Source organism: Marmota monax, unplaced genomic scaffold (genome assembly GCF_021218885.2).
Source record: "Marmota monax isolate L192 unplaced genomic scaffold, Marmota_monax_Labrador192_F-V1.1 WCK01_AAM20220418_F8-fsc00031, whole genome shotgun sequence".
Taxonomy (NCBI): domain Eukaryota; kingdom Metazoa; phylum Chordata; class Mammalia; order Rodentia; family Sciuridae; genus Marmota; species Marmota monax.
In genome coordinates, this window is record NW_026695197.1 from 17,766,030 (window position 1) to 17,784,228 (window position 18,199).

The window sequence follows — 18,199 nt, forward strand, 5'->3', positions numbered from 1 at the left end:
TAAATGAGAGAGCCAGAACTGAATGCTGGTGTCCTAAACCCCATTTCAGATTCTGTCCAGCCACACCCACCTGCACTGGTGCTGCAAACAGATTCCCCCTGTGAGACAGTAGCCAGAGAGATGTCTACGCTAAACAGCATCGTTTTTTCTATCAGCTGTCAGATTCCAGGTACAGGTTGACGTTTTACACCGTAAATGTGAAATTGTTTCCATCTTAATTGTGTCATAATTAATCTTTCCACTGGCCTCATGTACAGCCTTCTCCCTTGAGTTCATCTGCTTTACTGGCCTCTTTAGCATCTTGTAATGGTGACTTGTCAGCCATTGGTGGCCAGTACTAACCAGGGCTTCTTGGTCTATGCACATACAATTTCAAAGGCCCATATTGTAGAGATTGTGGTTTTTCATTGATTGGGAAGCACATTATGAATAAAAATTATATACAAAATTATTTTTCTCACAGCCTACTCAGGTTTAACTTTGCAACAAATGTTCTCTACAACTTTTAAAAAATAGCTTTATTGAGAGATAATTTATATATTATAAAATTTAATCGTTAAAATTGTATAAGTCAATGATTTTGAGTATATTTACACAGCTGTAGGACCACAGTCTAGTCTCAGAACATTTTCATCACCCCAAAAGTAACTCCATACTGTTAGCATTTCTTCCTCTGCCTTAGTCAATGACTGATCTACTTCTCTATTTTTATAAAGTTGCCCACTCTGAATGTTTTATATAGGTGAAAACATATAGTTTGTGGTCTTTTGTGAAAGGCTTTTTTTGCTTAGCATATTTTCAAAGCTCATCCATTTTGTAACATGTGTCAGTACTTCATTACTTTTGCTAGCTGAATAATATTTGCTTATATGGACATACCACATTGTGCTTATCCACTCGTCAGTCAATGGGCATTTGAGTTGTTTCCACTCTTTGCCTCTGATGAAAAATGCTACTCTGAGCATTCGTGTTTTTTCTCTTTTGCTTTTAAAGTCATAATTTTGTTCTAAAATTTCCTCTATCTTGATGATCTAGGTATGCAGCTCAATTGTTTATAAAATTCTGCCAGGCTTTTTATAACAGATTATTAGTGGATATTGACATCATAAGGTTTACCTGGCAAATATACAGCCTTACTGCTATTGTGATTGCTTGTCAACATATAAAATATTTCACTGAATTAATGAAACAGTTGTCTCCCAAATGACATTTTGTGACGTTAGTCCTCTATTCTGACAGAGGAGACAGCTTACCTGGTCTTGGTGGTCCAGCAAGCGACTATAGTTAAGAGGATACTGCTAGGAGTAGCTGGGCAAAAAGCCAAGAAAGCAAAGGAAAACACATGTGCAAAGGCCGGGCTGAGATGTCTGGATGGGAGGAGGGAGAAAGGAAAGGAGAGAGGAGGGGTCTGAGGGCGCTGGACACAGAGCAGCCATATTGTTAGGGGCTTTGAATGCTAAGCTGAGGGAAGGACCCTCTCCTGAAGGGAAAGGATGCAAACTTCCCCAAAATTAAACATTCACTGAATGCACCACCCTCTAAAAACAAAACAAACACAAAAGCTTGTTGAAAATGGACAATTTGAAAGGAACTCATGAATTATTCCTTTGCAGTCTTTGCTTTAGGAGCAAAGATGTTTCTCTTTTCATCAAAATCTTCAAAATTTGATATTGACTTGTAATGATCATGTTTTAAATAATTTAATTTTTTTTACTTAACAAATATATGTTTAGCCCCTTCTATGTGTAACAGATCACTCTGATATCTGAGACTATCAGGTGAGATGAGAAGAAAGAAAAAAAATATTTTAGATATTATACATATTTACTGAATTATTTCTTTTGAAGAATGGATACTACAAATTCAGAGTAGCAGCACTAGCGTGTCTCATTAGTACAATTATAGTTAATACCATGCATACATATATTTATATACACACACACATATATGTTCACTTTGATGTGTGTGTGTATGTATGTGTGTGTATGTGTGGGTGTGTGTGTGTGATGCTGGGGATCAAAGCCAGGGCCTTGCATATGCTAGGCAAACACTCTACCACTGAGGTACACCACCAGCTCTTAATATTACGTTTTTTAAAAGCCTTATACCAAAGGGTCTTTGACTAAGAAGGCTTTTAATTATTTTTTACCTTGGAAATTTCTGGTTTAATTCAGGGCAAAACATTGAGTATAAAAATAATCATTTATTTAAAGTACCATCCTGTTGGGCAAGAAGAACATAAAGGAGTGGTAGGTATTGCTCTTCCTCTAGATGAAATTCAAGTGCAACTGGGAACATGAGGTGAGGTGGAGGAGGTTCAGGAGAGGAAGACCAACAACATATATTGCCTCTTGTTATTGTTTGAGGTTCTTAGGGCTCACTCTATCTCATTTAATCTTCCTATAATCCCATAAATAAGATATATTTTTCATAAACAAAACAAGTCCCAACAGAGGTCAAATAAACCTGCCCAAGATCAACAAGCCATAGCAAACATTTCTAATTGAAGTGAAAACAAGGAAATAGACATCAACTGTTGACACACTGGCCACCACCCAGTTCAGCTGAGCAGGCAGGGGTTGAATTCTCCTACAACTGATCTTCAGAGGTCGTTCTTATATAACCCTTCTTTGGCTCTGGGGAAGGTAACCTGGGGCATCTAAAAACTGGGGCATCTTCACTCACGTGTCTGGTGAGGGTGATGATGGCTGTTGTGAAGTTTTTATAAAGGGGAACAGAAATTGAGAAATAGGACAGACCAGTTAAGAGAGATGAAGGTGTAAGGGAGGATTTTAACAAGATGGAACATACGCACTCCTATCCTATGTGATCTACTAGGAAGGGGGAAATGACAGTATAGGAGAAAGAGTAGATCATGGTGAGAATGATGTCCTTGAGACAGTGAAAGGAGAGGGGACAGTGGAGGGGCTAGCCTAAGATGGGGACACGCATGGTTCACCTACTGCAAGCATTCTCAATGAGGGCAAAAACTGGCTTTTACTCTTCTGATGTATAGAGCACAGAGACACACGCTATACATGAACGGGTATTCAGTGTATCTATGGCATTCAATTTTCAGTGGAGGGGAGCAATTAGGAAAAAGATATCTAACAAGTCTCTTTAAGGGACAGTAATAAAAAAAAGTTTGCAAAACACTGATCTATATTCATTGAAGAGAGGCAGAGAGTGACTGAGTAAATGTCAACAGGTATTTGGACTGTAGTCAGAAATAAGCAGAAGCTGTCTTTTTTCCCCACTGTTTTATTGCATTATGGTTGTACATAATGATGGGATCTGTCATTACATATTTCTACATGCACACAATATAACAAGACAATTTGGCCAATATCACTCCCCAGTACTTCCCCCTTCCTCCCTGCCTCCCACCTCTGGAAACTATCTTCTGGTAGCATCTATTTCCTTAGGGAAATAAAGAGGAAGAGGAATCAAATACAGAAGGAGAAAGGGAATTTTGCAGGTTTCACAAGAGGTAAGCAAAGTTTAGAATTGATGTCTTGCAGGGTAAGGTAGGGAATTAACTGAAGACTCACTTGATGTTGATGGACATTTTAATCCCAGATGACCAATGTGTGTGCATGCATGCACCTTCCTCCAACCACATTCAGCTGCTCAGGTTAGGCAGAGATTGGGTTCAACAGGATTAGGACTTTACTAGGGAGTAGAGTGGATGGAGATATGGGTAGGGGTGAATCCAGAAGAGTACCTATAATAGTCATCAGTGCCCCATGCTGTCCCAGTGTCCTCCATACCAGTACAGGTGGCCACTTTCTTACACCCAGCACCTGCAAGTTCCATTTGTGGGTCTTCTGTTGGCCTGTGTTCAGAACAGGACCGAAGTGCTGGGAGGTTCATGCCCCCCGAAGTAGCCTTCAGCCAGCTATAGATGGGATACCCTGAGAGGTGTTCTATACATCTGATCAACTCAATGCCCTGCTCCCACCTCCTTCCCTTACCTGTGGGACTCCCCCATGCCCCACCAATACTTCCTGGGATCATCTCGTGGATGATCAATTGCATTCAAATCTTTGTCTCAGGGTCAGCTTCGGAGGGACTCAAACTAGGACAATAAAGATCTAGAGTTTAAAGCCAGGTTTGGAGAGAATTAAGAGCATGACAAGTTAATAGTGAAAAGTGGTAGAATCAATGCTTCAGAGGCCCAGCCCAGTAAGGTCAAAGAAGGCACTGGAAATTGTTATCAGAGTGGAACATTTGAAATTGGGATTATGAAGGTATTGTTGAAGACAAAGGTTAGGGGATGGCTGTAGGTGTGTGTGACTTGGAAAAGTGGAGGGTGAGATCATTGCAGGCAAAGATCTAGGGGCTGAGAGGCCAAGGCCAGAGCAAAACCACCTTTAGAAGCATAACCAATACCCACCCCCAAGCGTTGTTGTAACTCCATCCACTGAAGAAGTGCTCTTTTTTTCCTTGGTTGTGAGATTATAAAGCCATAGGTACTTATGGCCAGCTGTCCCACTGAGAGCAAGAAGAAGTTGGAACAACACAAAGACAGAAGCTGACGTAGGACAGACGGAGGATACCATTGGTGTTAGCAGCCCTTGAGTCAAGATCTCAACTTCCAAATCTCTCCCTTCTCCATAAATTACTCAGGTGGTTTCAAACTCAATAACTTCAGTGAAATTTTTAATTTTGTTTTGCTTAAGCTGGTTTAAGTTGATTTCCTGTCATTTAGAGCAACAATTAAAAAAAAATGATTGAACCCAGGGCCTCACTCATGCTAGGCAAGTGCTCTACCACTGAGCTACAGCCCCAGACCTCAAAGTGTTCTAATACAAGGTTCTGATGTGGACCCACAGAGAGGAAGGAGAACTGTGAGGTTTAAAGAACATCCGGCTGAGACTCAGCAGCTGAGTTTGTCTCAATTCTGCCGTTTGCTCATTTGCTAGTGGAGTGGGCATTGTGTCTTGGGGCATCGTTAGGAGAACCTGTAAGAGTCAGTCTTGCTAACTTATCCTGTAGCAGAGTTAGGGAAGGCATCCTCTACCTAACCTCCCAGCATCCTCCACTGAGGACATGCTATTGATGCACCTAGGAGAAATTTACTTCAGGATTTGTTGCCAGAAACACTTTATTTCTCTCAAGGAAGTAGGAAGGGTTTTCTTTATGGAATGAGAGAACTAAATACTAAATTGTGTTTATTCTCTTTGGCTATCTGGAAATTAGGAGGCAAAAATATAACCCAACCCATGGAACCTTATAATTTGCATATGTGAATATGGAAGTTTATGTTTCTCTCCAGATCTTAGTATTTTAATATCTTGTTTATATTTGGCTACATTATGATGTATTATATAAAAACCCCTCAAATCGCTTATAAAATAAAGCAAATATAAATAAACAAATATATAACACTGGTATTCAACCTGAGGAATATCCCTTCTCCTCTCTGGGTGATTCATTACTGTAATAATGATGGAGATAAATTTTCCAGGGGACATGGATTGTGAAGCATTCTCTTTATTCCAAACCATGGCAATGATAGGAGATGATAAAAAGAAAACAAAAATAATACAACTGGGTTCAGAAACAAGATAAAAAAAAAAAAAAAAACAGACAACTCCATGACCTAAAACAAAATAGAAACATCAAGAAGAAAATTGGGCTGAAGTCCTGGCTGGCTGGGCTTCTGGTCTACAGGCAGCAACTGCCATTAGGAGTTTGGCTCCTGCAGAATAATGGGGACAACTGGATCCCAGGTTAAGTGAGGTTTTGAAGCCAGGAACACTTACCTGAGCATGAAAGGAATCTGAAAAAAATGTTGACTTGTGTGCAAGTGTACAGCTTGGATAAAGGCAGAAGGGCCCGGAGGCTGGAACAGGCGCATTCCAACCAGGAATTGCAACACAGTGCCCACCGGGCTGGTGCTGGCGCCTGCATCTGAAGCACCCTAAGCATCTTTCAAGGCATAACCACACCCCGACAAATAGAAGACCTGGTTCCAGACGGAGAAACTTGGGCGAGGTTGGGGAGAGCTAACAAGAAACTCTCACAACCCTATTACACAGGGGAGAGAGGCAGAAACAAACTCTCTCTCAAAACGTGCTTACAAATTAAAATTATTACAAGACATTTGAAGAAAGATAGTGCTAACATAGACCCCAATCCAATTATTAAAATAGGAATTTTCTCCATTGGAAAAAAAATCTTAGAGATTGTGCTGAAAAAGAATAAAATGTAAGTAAGTTTAATGTGCTAAAATTCACTTAAGAGAGACATAAAAAGCACACAAGCAGAAATAAGAACTATACGTACAACAGAATTTTTTATTAGAATTTTTTACATAAACACGTAAGTTTTGAAATTCACCACTGAACTCCAACTCCAGTTGACAGGGTCTCCCTGAATTGCCGAGGCTGGCCTCAAATTTACGATCCTCGTAACTCAGCCTCCTGAGTTCCTGGGATTACAGGTGTGCACCACCAAGCCTAGCTGGAATTAAATTCTTAATAGGTCAGAACTAGACACCTTTAAAGAGTATATTAGTGAACTGGATCATAGTATCACCCAATTCACTCAGGATGCAGCACAAAGCACATTAGAAGTTTTAAAGAATAATTAAGAAACATGAAGATAGATTAATTTGAGAAACTTTATATTTAGTAAGAGTTCCAGAAGAAAATAATTTTAAAAAATAAAGGAAAAGTAATAATTACAGGGGTTATAGTTGCAAATTTGCCAAAAGTAAGCAACGAGGCAGGAAGACCACAAGTTCAAGGCCTGCTTGGACCATTCAGGGAGACTCAAAAAATTAAAATAAAAAATAAAAAGTGCTGGGGGTATAACTCAGTGGTGAAATGCCCCTGGATTCAAGCCCCAGTACCATAAAAAAGAAAACAAATCAATAGAAAGCATCTGTAATTGTTGGGTTTGTTTGTATGTTAGTTTTGTTTTGTTTTGCTTTGCTTTGTTTTGTTTATTTTTGTTTTTGTTTTTGGCACTGGGGATTGAACCCAGGGGTGCTTTACCACTGAGTTACACCCACAGTCCTTTTTATTTTTTATGTATTTTAATTTAGAGACAGGGTCTTGCAAAGTTGCTGAGGCTGGCCTCAAACTTGTAATTCTCCTGACTCAGCCTCCCATGTTGCTGGAATTACACCACATGCAGCTGCCTGGGAGTCATGTTATTAAACTATGCCTGAAAATCAGCCCTGATTTTCTAATGCAGATGATTCCATTTCCTGTGTTACCAACACATTCATTAATTTTGCTCTTTAGTATTTCACAATACCCTTCTGAGATAGGTCCGGTGACAGATGATTTCTCCACATTTCAGAAGAGTGAACAGAAATACAGAGCTGAAGTACCCAACCTAAGGTAGCTGTCTAATTAGAAATGGAACTAGGACTAGAATTCAACTGCCTGCCCAAGTCCCTTAACTAAGGTGTGTTTCCAAAAGAAACCACTTGGGTCAGAGAACCTTGCATGGATACCATAGAAGTCAAGGAAAATAGGCCCATCAGTTCAGCAAAGATGAACTCAGACCAACCACCTAATGAATGAATTGATGGATCCTGTTAACTATTTGTTACCAATACAAACACTATTTGTATGTGCCCTGGTTCTGGGAACATGGGGATTCACAGTCATCCTTCTACTCAAGTTTAAATGGAGCAAAGAAGAGCAAAAGCAAGACATTTTTTCAAAGAAAATGTACAACTGACTCCCTAATCAGCTAGAGTGGATGAGTGGACCGTGGTATTTTGTCTATCATGTCCCGCTATCCCTTGTCTTCAAACTGCTCTTTCACATATAAGGATCCCATAGGGACTCCCAAATGCTTAGATCACCTCAACCCCATGGGTCCCTGACCCAACCTGTGGCAATCAGAAAGCTCCTACTTGGGGCCATCACAAGCCCATAGGGCACCTTTGTACAGATTAGAAAAAGTGACCCTTCCTTGAGACCCCTTATACCCATCTAGAAGGGAGTTGTTGAAATCTGCATTGTTTATGGTGTCAAGGACACTCTGGAGCTTGTGCATGACGCTGGCAGCAGGATTTTTGAAGTTTGGATTAGAAAAATATGATAGGGGGGTTCTCTCCAGTCCAGAGATCATAAAATTCAGGAACTTCGAAAAGACGCCCACTCCGACATGGCAAAGGCTGGTCTGCAGAGAGACAGGATGAAGTCAACGTGTGGAAAGAAGCTAAAATACAAACAGAGGAAGATGGTTCAGTTCCAATTGTCCTGGAGAGTCAACGACACCCCTGCCTCTCCCATCTTTGGGTGCTCAACCCTTTCCTTTTCTCCCACAAGCCAAAACATTCCTCATTTTTGCTTGCGCAAAATCAAGTAGAAAATTTTGTTGTTGTTATTTATAACTAATGCAAATTAATTTCACTAATTTCCGCATCCCTCAATTTTAAAAGCAACTAGAGGGGGGCACATTAGCTTTAATCTCAACTTGGTCAAGTATGATTTTTACACAAAGGGAAACAGCTCTGTTCCTATCTATTCCAACCCAGTAAGTGGTTTCTTATTCTAAGTCCATGCCTAAAAAGAAAATTACATGTTGGCTGCCCACTTTAATTGTTTGTAATCACTGAAATTTGCAATCCTCTCCTGGGGTGTGTTCTGAGACCTCGCCCCATGGGGCATTCTTTCAGTGTGCTTTGTTGGCAGTAGCTGTAGCAATTAGAAAATTGGGAAATGTATAAAATCCAGAGGGATATCAATTTTGGCATTTTATTTGCTTTAGTCAGTGTTGTTGTTAGAAATGTGTTAGGACCTTGGAAAAAATTAAACCATCCTAAGGACTCTAGTTCTGAAATATAGAAATCATCACTATCCTTATTGGTGAATCCAGCTGTCAGATCACCAGGGTCCAATGAGTATCTTCCTGGAGGCAGAGGGAAGGAGTCCCCCCCCCCACCCATGGTTTAGAGGCTAATATTTTTAGAAAACCATCTTCCTTCAGAACATGACTTTTTTTTTTTAATGCTTGTATTTGCCATGTTGGACTTTTAATTTGTAGTTACAGTCATATACATAGATCAGGAAGACTGGGCCTTATTTGGGTGTGTACACACACACACACACACACACACACGTACAAACACCTCTGATCAAATGCAGCTATAAAGTCATAAGACTGGTTTTTACACACGCACAGAAGAATGGAGGTCCAGCCTACTTCTCATCTTTAATGCACTTTGAAAGTGAATTTTCTCTTTGGAAACAGGAAGGAATTGTTTGAGCCACATTACCTGGTAAAGTGGGTATAATCAGGCTGCAGGATGTAATTTTGGGTCTAAAAATGTACTATTAACTTACAAGGCTGGTTTTGTATATGGCTCAAAAGCTGCTTCCAAAGACAATTTCCAAAGGAAATCAGCAAATAACTTTCCAACAATGGAAGCATCCTTAGAATAACTGCATAGCCTTTAAAGAGATTGCCCAGAAGGGAAAGCACTCCTTTGGATATAAGAGGTTGTATAGGCTTGGGATTCAAAAAATTGAGACAAAAAGCACAAACTAATTCATTTGCACCAGATACAGCCACATAAAGATTATGTTTCTAAAAAAAAATTATGTTTCTAGAATTTTCATCAAATGATACAGGGAAAATTGGCAGTTTGGAAGTAATCAAGCTAGATCCTAAAACAAATTCCCAGTATATAAAAGGAAAAAATAAATTCATGAAATTTTACTGATTAACAAAATATGAAAGAAAATAAGAACAAATATATATGTCAAATGGTCTTGGAATAGAGTTTCTAAATATAAAAATTATGAAAGAAATAGAAATGTAAGAATGAGATGTCTATCTATTTAATATATGTTACAAAGAACAAAACATTATATACTATGCATTAAATAAGGCAAATAGTTAATAGCCTTACTATCAATAGAGCTATTATAAAGTAATAAGAGAATGTTATATATTTACATAAACATGAGTCATGTCTTTAGAATTGTTTAATCTTATTAGTTGCCCCCCCCAAAATTTGCACATATAAAATTGTTCTAACTACCTGGGTGAGGTGGGGCAGCCATGCTTGTAATCCCAACAACTCAGGAGGCTGAGGCAGGAGGATCTCAAGTTCAAAGCCAGCCTCAGCAAATTAGCAAGGTCCTAAGCAACTCAGCAAGACCCTATTTCTAATAAAATATAAAAAAGGGCTGGGGATGTGGCTCGGTGTTTAAGTGCCCCCAGGTTTCTATCCCTGGTACTAAAAAAAAAAAAAAAAAGAAAAAGTTCTAACTAGAGAAATACTTCTAAGCATATTAATGTGTTCTTTTGCTTAATAATTCTGTGCATTTGACCTTATATTAATCTACCTATGAAATTGTGAAAGGGAAAAAGAGGAGTTGATGGAATGGGGAGGGGAAACAGGTGGAGCAGACAGAGTTCTTACTATAGCAAAAGCATTTGATAATTTGCTTCTGGTATCCAGAATGTAGTTTTTTTTTAAAGCAAATCTCTCTTTCTTTCATGACTTTTATTTTTCTATCAATATATTTCTGTATTTTTCAAATGTTTTCTATAAAAAGCATATAAACTAAGATTATCTTTTTATAAAAGCATGCAATACCTTTGAAATAAAAAATAAATACATTTTTTTTAAAAAAAATGTCTGTTTATTAAACAAAACCATAATCTGGGATGGTATTTTAGTTGAAAATATTTTCTGGCCAGGCTTGGTGGCGTATGCCTATAATCCCAGCGACTCCGTAGGCTGAGACAAGACAATTGCAAATTTGAGGTCAGCTTCAGCAATTTAGGGAAGCCCTAAGCAACTTGGCCAGTCCCTGTCTCAAAATAAAAAGGGCTGAGAATGTGGCTCCGTGGTAGAGCACCCATCTCCAAACCAAAAAATAAATGAAAATTAAAGTATAAAAAAAAAAAAAAACCCAAACACTATTTTCTCTAAAGTTCAGCATATCATAAAAAATCCAAAGGTTAACGAAGTTGGGTGCCTGAACTCCATCGCTTACGCAGACATGCATATTTCGCATTTTTTTTAGGTGAAAACCAGTCATCCCTTGCACTGATTTCAATTATCTGTACTGTGAAAGTCCACCACACTCTTGCCTAATTAAGCATATGCTTACTGAGATTAGCGCGCGAGAAGAGATTTACCGCCGAGCGAGGCTCTCCAGCCCCCAGCGCCATCTGTGCAGCGAGCTGTGCTGGGAGCGATTTGGTGATTCACTGGAACCTGGTGAAGAGCCTGGCGAGACTCCCATAGCAAACAGGATATGGTAATTCTCTCGGGGCTTCGCCCAACTGCTGTGGTTTCCTTGATATGCTCTGGTTCCCCCAGAACAGCCTTCAATTTTTATTACTTTACAGTGGTTTTTACACACACACACACCCTGGTTCAGGCAGAATGAATGACACAATGAATTTGTGAGTTTGGTACTTCTCTGTGAGACCCAGAGGAACTGAGGCTGTTGCCCAAGGTCACAGGTGAGCTACTGGAAGAATGACAGGACCCAGCGGGCCTACTCACCCAGAAGTCCTGGAGCCTTAGAGGAAAATACTCACAACTCAAGGATGGCTCTTGCTGCCAACCAACAGTCATGACCCCCCTTTCATCTTTATAATTCACTGGAGGGTGGCTCAAGGTCAAGCTAATCTAGTCTCCTATGGCATTCACTCTACAGGATTTCTAAACTTGGGCTGGCTGCATTGTGTTTAAATACAGGCATTCCCTTCCCTGAACCCCCAAAGGCTTTCCCTTCCCAGAGTGTTCCTGTACCTGCCTCTAACTGGAGTTTTCTCATAAAGCAGTTAGATTTGTTATTATTATCATTATCATTATCAATCATTATTATATCGATAGGTTAACAAGCACACTATACTGATGTCAGAAAGTATCACCAAAGTAACCAAAGGAAAGCAACTTTCTCTTTCATGCACATACTTAGCCATTCAGTTCTCATCCCAGACATAAGTACTGTTATCAGGTTTTTGGGTTTCCTTCCAGAGTCATTTCATGAATGCACAAGTATATATACAATTATATATATATATATATATATATATATCATTTTTTAAGAATGATGGACGTATTCTATTTATATTGTTACTCCTTGCTTTAAATGCCTTCTTTACATGTTCATTTAGGTACATAATGGAAATATGAAACATATTTGCCTTCATCCGTTTCATGTGACTCTAACAGAATAATCAAACTAAGTAATTTATAATTAATACAAACCTATTTGGTTCATGATTCTGGATGCTGGGAAGCCTATCAGCATGGTACCAGTGTCTACACAGCTTCTGGTAAGATCCGACTTGTCGCATCATAAGATGGCAGGAGGTATCCATGGGGGAAAGAAAGCAAAAGATTAAATCACAGCCTGAAGCCCTACCATAATTGGCATCCGCCTAAATGCTTCCTATTAAGCCACTCCTCCTAACATTGTTGCTTTGAAGATTGTTTCCAACACATGCTTTTTTTGGGGGGGGGCACATCAAACCATAGCAATAACACTTCTAAAATAGAACTCCTGACTTCCCTTGGTTGTCCCTCTTGTCCCATCCTAGTCTTTGCCATCACAGCAAATGGCACTACCCAGCTGGAGAGTCAAAACCTAGGAGTCAAATGACAGGAAGACTAAGGACCTCTCATAGATGGGAAATAAAGAAGAAATAACAAATGTAATGTGGGATCTTGGATAGCTCCTGGAACAGTGGTGACAAGGGACAGTGGTGCAAAAACTCTGGTGAAGGGCTGGGGTTGTAGCTCAGTGGTGGAGCACTTGCCTAACATGCATGAGGTATTGGGTTCAATTTTCAGCACCACTTATAAGTAACTAAAATAAGGGTCCCTTGACAACTAAAAAATATTTTTTAAAAAAGCACCTCTGGTGAAATTTTAATAAAGTGTGTAGTTTAGCACTAGTATTATACCAAGGTTAATCTCCTGGTTTTGAGCATCAAGCTGTGGTTATATAAGATGTGAACACTCAGGGAGGCTGGGGTGATAGGTCAAACTACTCATCTCTCACCTGGGAATGAGTAGTGTCTTCTTACCCTTGCTCTAGTGCAACCCACTGTCCACAGAGCAGCCAAGACATCTTTTAAGAATACATCAGAGGGGCTGGGAGGGTCATAGCTCAGTGGTAGAGCACCTGCCTCGCATGTGTGAGGCAGTAGGTTCGATCCTCAGCACCACATAAAAATAAATAAAGATATTGTGTCCAACTACAACTAAAAAGTAATTTTTGAAAAAGAGAATACATCAGAGAATGAGCATGGTGATGCATGCCCATAATCCCAGCAGCTCAAGAGGCTGAGGCAGGAGGATCTCAAGTTCAAAATCCAGCCTCAGCAATTTAGCAAAACTTTAAGCAACTTAGTGAGACCCTGTCTTTAAATAAAAAATAAAAAGAACTGGAGATGTACCTCACTGGTTAAGTGCTCCTGGGTTCAATCCCTGCTACCAAAATAAAAGAAGAAGACAGCAGATTGTGTCATTTCCTTGCTTAAAACATGCTGGTGGCTTTCCCTATTGCATTTCAAATGAAATCTGAAGTCCTGCCTGGAGTTCACAAGGCCTAGAAGACCCAGCCCCGCCTACTTTTCTGACCTTACGTTGTCCCACTAGACTGAGGTGCTGCTGCCACACTTGGCCTTATTGTTTCTCCAATTCTTCCTGCTTCTGGACATGCTCTGCATGGAGCATTCTTCTCCTGACTTTTCTCTTCCTTGAAGTTTGAATTCAAGTATTAGTTCTTCACAGAGGCCTTTCCCGAAACTCTAAAGTAATTGACAGCCCCACCAACACTCTTCATTCTTTCTGAAAAACAACTTTATTGAGCTATCACTCACATCCCGTGCAATTCTCCCATCAAAAGTGTGTGGTTCAATGGTTTTTAGTCCATTCACAGAGTTGTGCACACATGGCCACAATTTTATAAACCCCATGTCTACCCCAGCCCCCAGGTACAGAGAACCACTGATCTCCTTTCTTTATAGATTTGCCTGTTGTTCACAAAAATGGAATCTTACAAGACATAGTCTTCATTGGATGGCTCTTTCATTTAGGATAATGTTTTCAAGATCCGTCCATGCTGTAACTTGTGTCATTACTTCTTTCTTTTGGTGGTTGAATAATACTCCGTCATATGGACATACCACATTTTGTTTATCCATTTATCAATTGATGGGCATTTGGGTTTTCCCACTTTTGGACTCTTATGCTTAGTGCCTCTATGTATATTGTATTCAAAGGTTTGGGGTAGATGTCTATATTCATTTCTCTTGTGCCCTTCACTATTGATTTCTTTTAAGACAGCAAACTTTTCTAGAAAGGGACAGATGGTAAATATTCTAGGCTTTGTGGGACAATTGCTATAGAAATAACTTACAGCTGCCAAGGTGCTGCAAAAGCACCCAAACGACACGCAAACGAATGGCCATGGCTGCACCCCAATAAGGTCTTAGGTATGGACACCGAAGTTGAATTTTCATGTGTTTATTACATGCCATTAGACAATGGTTATCTTTTGTTTTTTCCCAACTATTTTTTAAAAGTGAAAGAATCAGGGCTGGGGATGTAACCCTGTGGTAGAGTGCTTACCTAGCGTGTGCAGAGCCTTGGGTTCCATCCCCAGTACCTCAAAAACAAACAAACAATAAAAAAAAATAAGGATCATTCTGAATTCACAAGCCATACAGAAACAAGCAGCAGGCAAGATTTGGTCCATTGTCTACATTTTTCCAATTCTTGCTCTAAAATACATCAGTTTATTTCCTTCAAAGCATTTATCACTGGAGGCTGGGGCTGGGGCTCAGAGGTAGAGCACTTGCCTGATGTGTGTGAGACCCTGGGTTCCATCCTCAGCACCACATAAGAATAAATAAATAAAATCAAGGTATTGTGTCCAACTACAACTAAAAGAAAAATAAATATATATATTTTTAAAAAGCATTTATCACCAATCTTGTATGGCTGGGTAGCTATTTCTCTGCTTTTCCTCCCACGGGAGTGCAAGCTTCGTCAGATGGTAGACAAACAACATTTGGTTGAATTAATAAATGTACCCTGATATGTCTCATTGATCCCCTCTCAATAAACCTTTGGGTTGCTTTCAATTTTGTGAAGCTACAAGTGCTGCTTCCAGGAATGATTCTGCCAATAGGTATAAATATTTTAAGTTCAATGGATTTGACAAATCCTCCTCCCGAAAAGTTACACTCACAAACATGAACGTGGCCACTTCCCCATACCTTGATTGACATGGGGTGTTAATCTAGGGGACAAAGCAACCAATGAACCAAGAATGAGATTCACACGTGTGAACTATCAGTGATGCTGTGGACTTTATCACAATTATTGGGCCCTGATTCGTAAGAGCTCTCATGACTTGTACAAAAGGGAAATTAGCCCCTTACATGTCACATGTATGGCGAATAAGCTTTTGAGTGCTTTTATGTTTTGATTTTTGACTTTTGCTTTTTTGTAGGATATTCTTTTTTCTACATGAAAAATTTATTTTTATAAGTTGTCAAACTTATCAAACTTCCTATAGTGCTTGCATTTTTTACATCATGCTTAGAAAGGTCTCTCTCATGCCAAGATTATAAAGATGATTCATCCTTGTTTTCTTCTAGTAATCTTATGTGTTCACACTCTCTCTCCTGTGTCTGTCTGTCTGTCTGTCTGTCTCTCTCTCTCTCTCTCTCTCTCTTTCTCTCTCTCTTTTCCTCTTTGAATTTTTGGTAATGGCCATTAGGATGGGTGAGGCAGGGATCAGCTGTATTTTATTCTAAATAATGAAACAGACCTCTCTATAAGCCATTATTTTTTTCCTGTAGATTTGAGGAGGCAATTTTAGAAGATACTACATTTCCAAAAATATTTGGTATATTCAGGGTGATATTCAAAATATTTTAAAGCAGATATAATATAGATTCCTGATCAACAAATCAGAACACAGGATAGGAGTGGGTAAGCAGGCACTTGGGCCTAGGTTGACTTCTGGATTTGACTTTTTCTCTATGATCCAACCAAAGTACTCCTCTCTTATTGTCTCTGAGAATAGGATTGCTGGGCTGTGCTCCCTGAGGGACTCTTTAAATGCCTGACCCAGCAATGAGAACACCTACCCCTAGACTTTTGTTAGCTTTGATAGTAAATGGCCTGACAATGAGCCACTTTTACTCCAAGATTCTTGTACCTGTCACTCAAAGCATCTTACCTGACACCTGGACTGTGTATATGCACAGGTGGACACAGTTACCTACCACGTCTGTCAGCTCTCAGCATCACTATAATACTGGCTTTGTGGGGAAAGGAGAAGAGCAAAAAGTGTTCCTTATTTTGTTATGGGCTGGATATTTGCAAAACATCAAAATAATGTTTTTTGAAATACCCCAAAATCTCTTTAGGCCTGGCACTCTGACAATTTTCTGTTTATCCCATTGTTTTAATGCTTATTGTTGCTAACTTGACTTTGCCTTCTCTTTAAAATTTCATTGAGTAATTTGTATTTTCTTAGAAAAATCGTCTATTTCATTCAGATTTTTAAATTAGGAGAGAGCTGTGAAAAAGCAATCTCCAACAATGTCTGTTTGTTAAAAGCTCTTCAGATGTCTCAGGCAGGATACATACAAGGTAGGAGGGTAACCAAATGGGGTTGAAGTCCAGCTCCGTTGCTTTCTGTCAACCTGGGAGAGTAGTTCTGTGTCCTCCTGTGTAATATGCAAATAGCAATAATACTGTGAGCTCCAAATGGTCAGTACATGCAAAACACTAAAAACAGTGTTGGTAAAAGTTCACTAGATGTTCAATTTTACCAATTTCCTCTGTGGTGCTCACTTTTTATTTTTCAGGCATATTTAATGGTCTAACACTACAGAGAAGTTTCTTGTTTCCTAGAGTAATTCTTCTCTTAGAGTATTCTTTAATTTGTACTTGATATCTACTATTTCCCATCATTTTCTCTTTTCTCTTTGTAATAGCAAAACAGAGGGAATGTGGGGTGGGGAGGATGAGGCCTGTGATTTGTCTTTGGTGAGTCATTCTCTTCCAACTGATTATTTGCCCAAGAATCCTGTTCATAGATTATTCTAAACTATTCTCCCTTTTTCCCTAAGCAGCGTTTCATATATGCACTTGAAATTTCAGTGGGAAGGCAGGGCACTGATGGCAGCCTCTGTGGTGTTGGGTGTCTGTGGGAGAGATGGAAGCGAGCAGCCACAAACGAGAGCCATTGTCTCTGGTCATCCCTCCCATGCTTACCTCTCATCCCATGAGAGAGAAACTTGCTTAGTTTGATGGTCCCTCACATTGGGACCAGCAGGACATCAAGTTAGACACATTCCCTTTCTCTTTGATGTCTTTCTCCCCATTCCTTATTCCACATCCAACAGAAAGGACCCAACTTCAGGAAGGAGTAGTCCACAAGGCCTCCCTCACTCTGACTGCAGTTGCAAGTTTGGGGGTCTCCCAGACCCCCAACCCGAGGTTTGATAATGCACTAGAAGGACTCAGAGCTCACCCTGATACTCAACACCCTGCTATGGTTCATCACAGTGAAAGGCTGCAGATGCCAATCAGCCAGGGAAGCAGCACATGGTCAGGGTGCAGGGAGGGGTCCAGCACAGCTTTCTGGTTGTCCTTTCTGGTGGGGTTAGGAACAGTGCTGCTTTTCCCAGTAGTGATGTGTGACAATACACACAAACCATTGCCATCCAGGGAGCTCAGGGTGTACAACTTTTATCAGGACTGTCGCTAGGCCAGGTTGACTACCCATGTGACAATCCTACTCTCCATCCCCTCTGAATGTGGGCTGATACCATGCGACCCAAAGTGGCCTCCTTAAATCACATTGTTAGACTATCCAGAGTGATCCAAAGCTCCCAGACAAACAAAAACATTCCTATCAGGCATGACATTCCAAGGGCTTTAGAGATTACCTCCCAGAAGTGGAGGGCAAAGACCAGATCTCTCTTAGGCAATGGTAAATTCTTTTGCCACAGCCTCTATGAATACTTATTTACATTTCTGAATCTGTACCTGATTTGAATTGGAGGGAAATGATAATGGACCCTGGTGATCCTTCTTTTGGCTCAGTTTTCTTTATATATCTGGCAGCTAGAGTTCCTGGCATCTAGAATAGGGCTGGCATCCAAGAGGCACTGAAGGTATTTGTTGAATGGATGAAGTATGTATGAATGAATGGATGCCTGTTTTTTG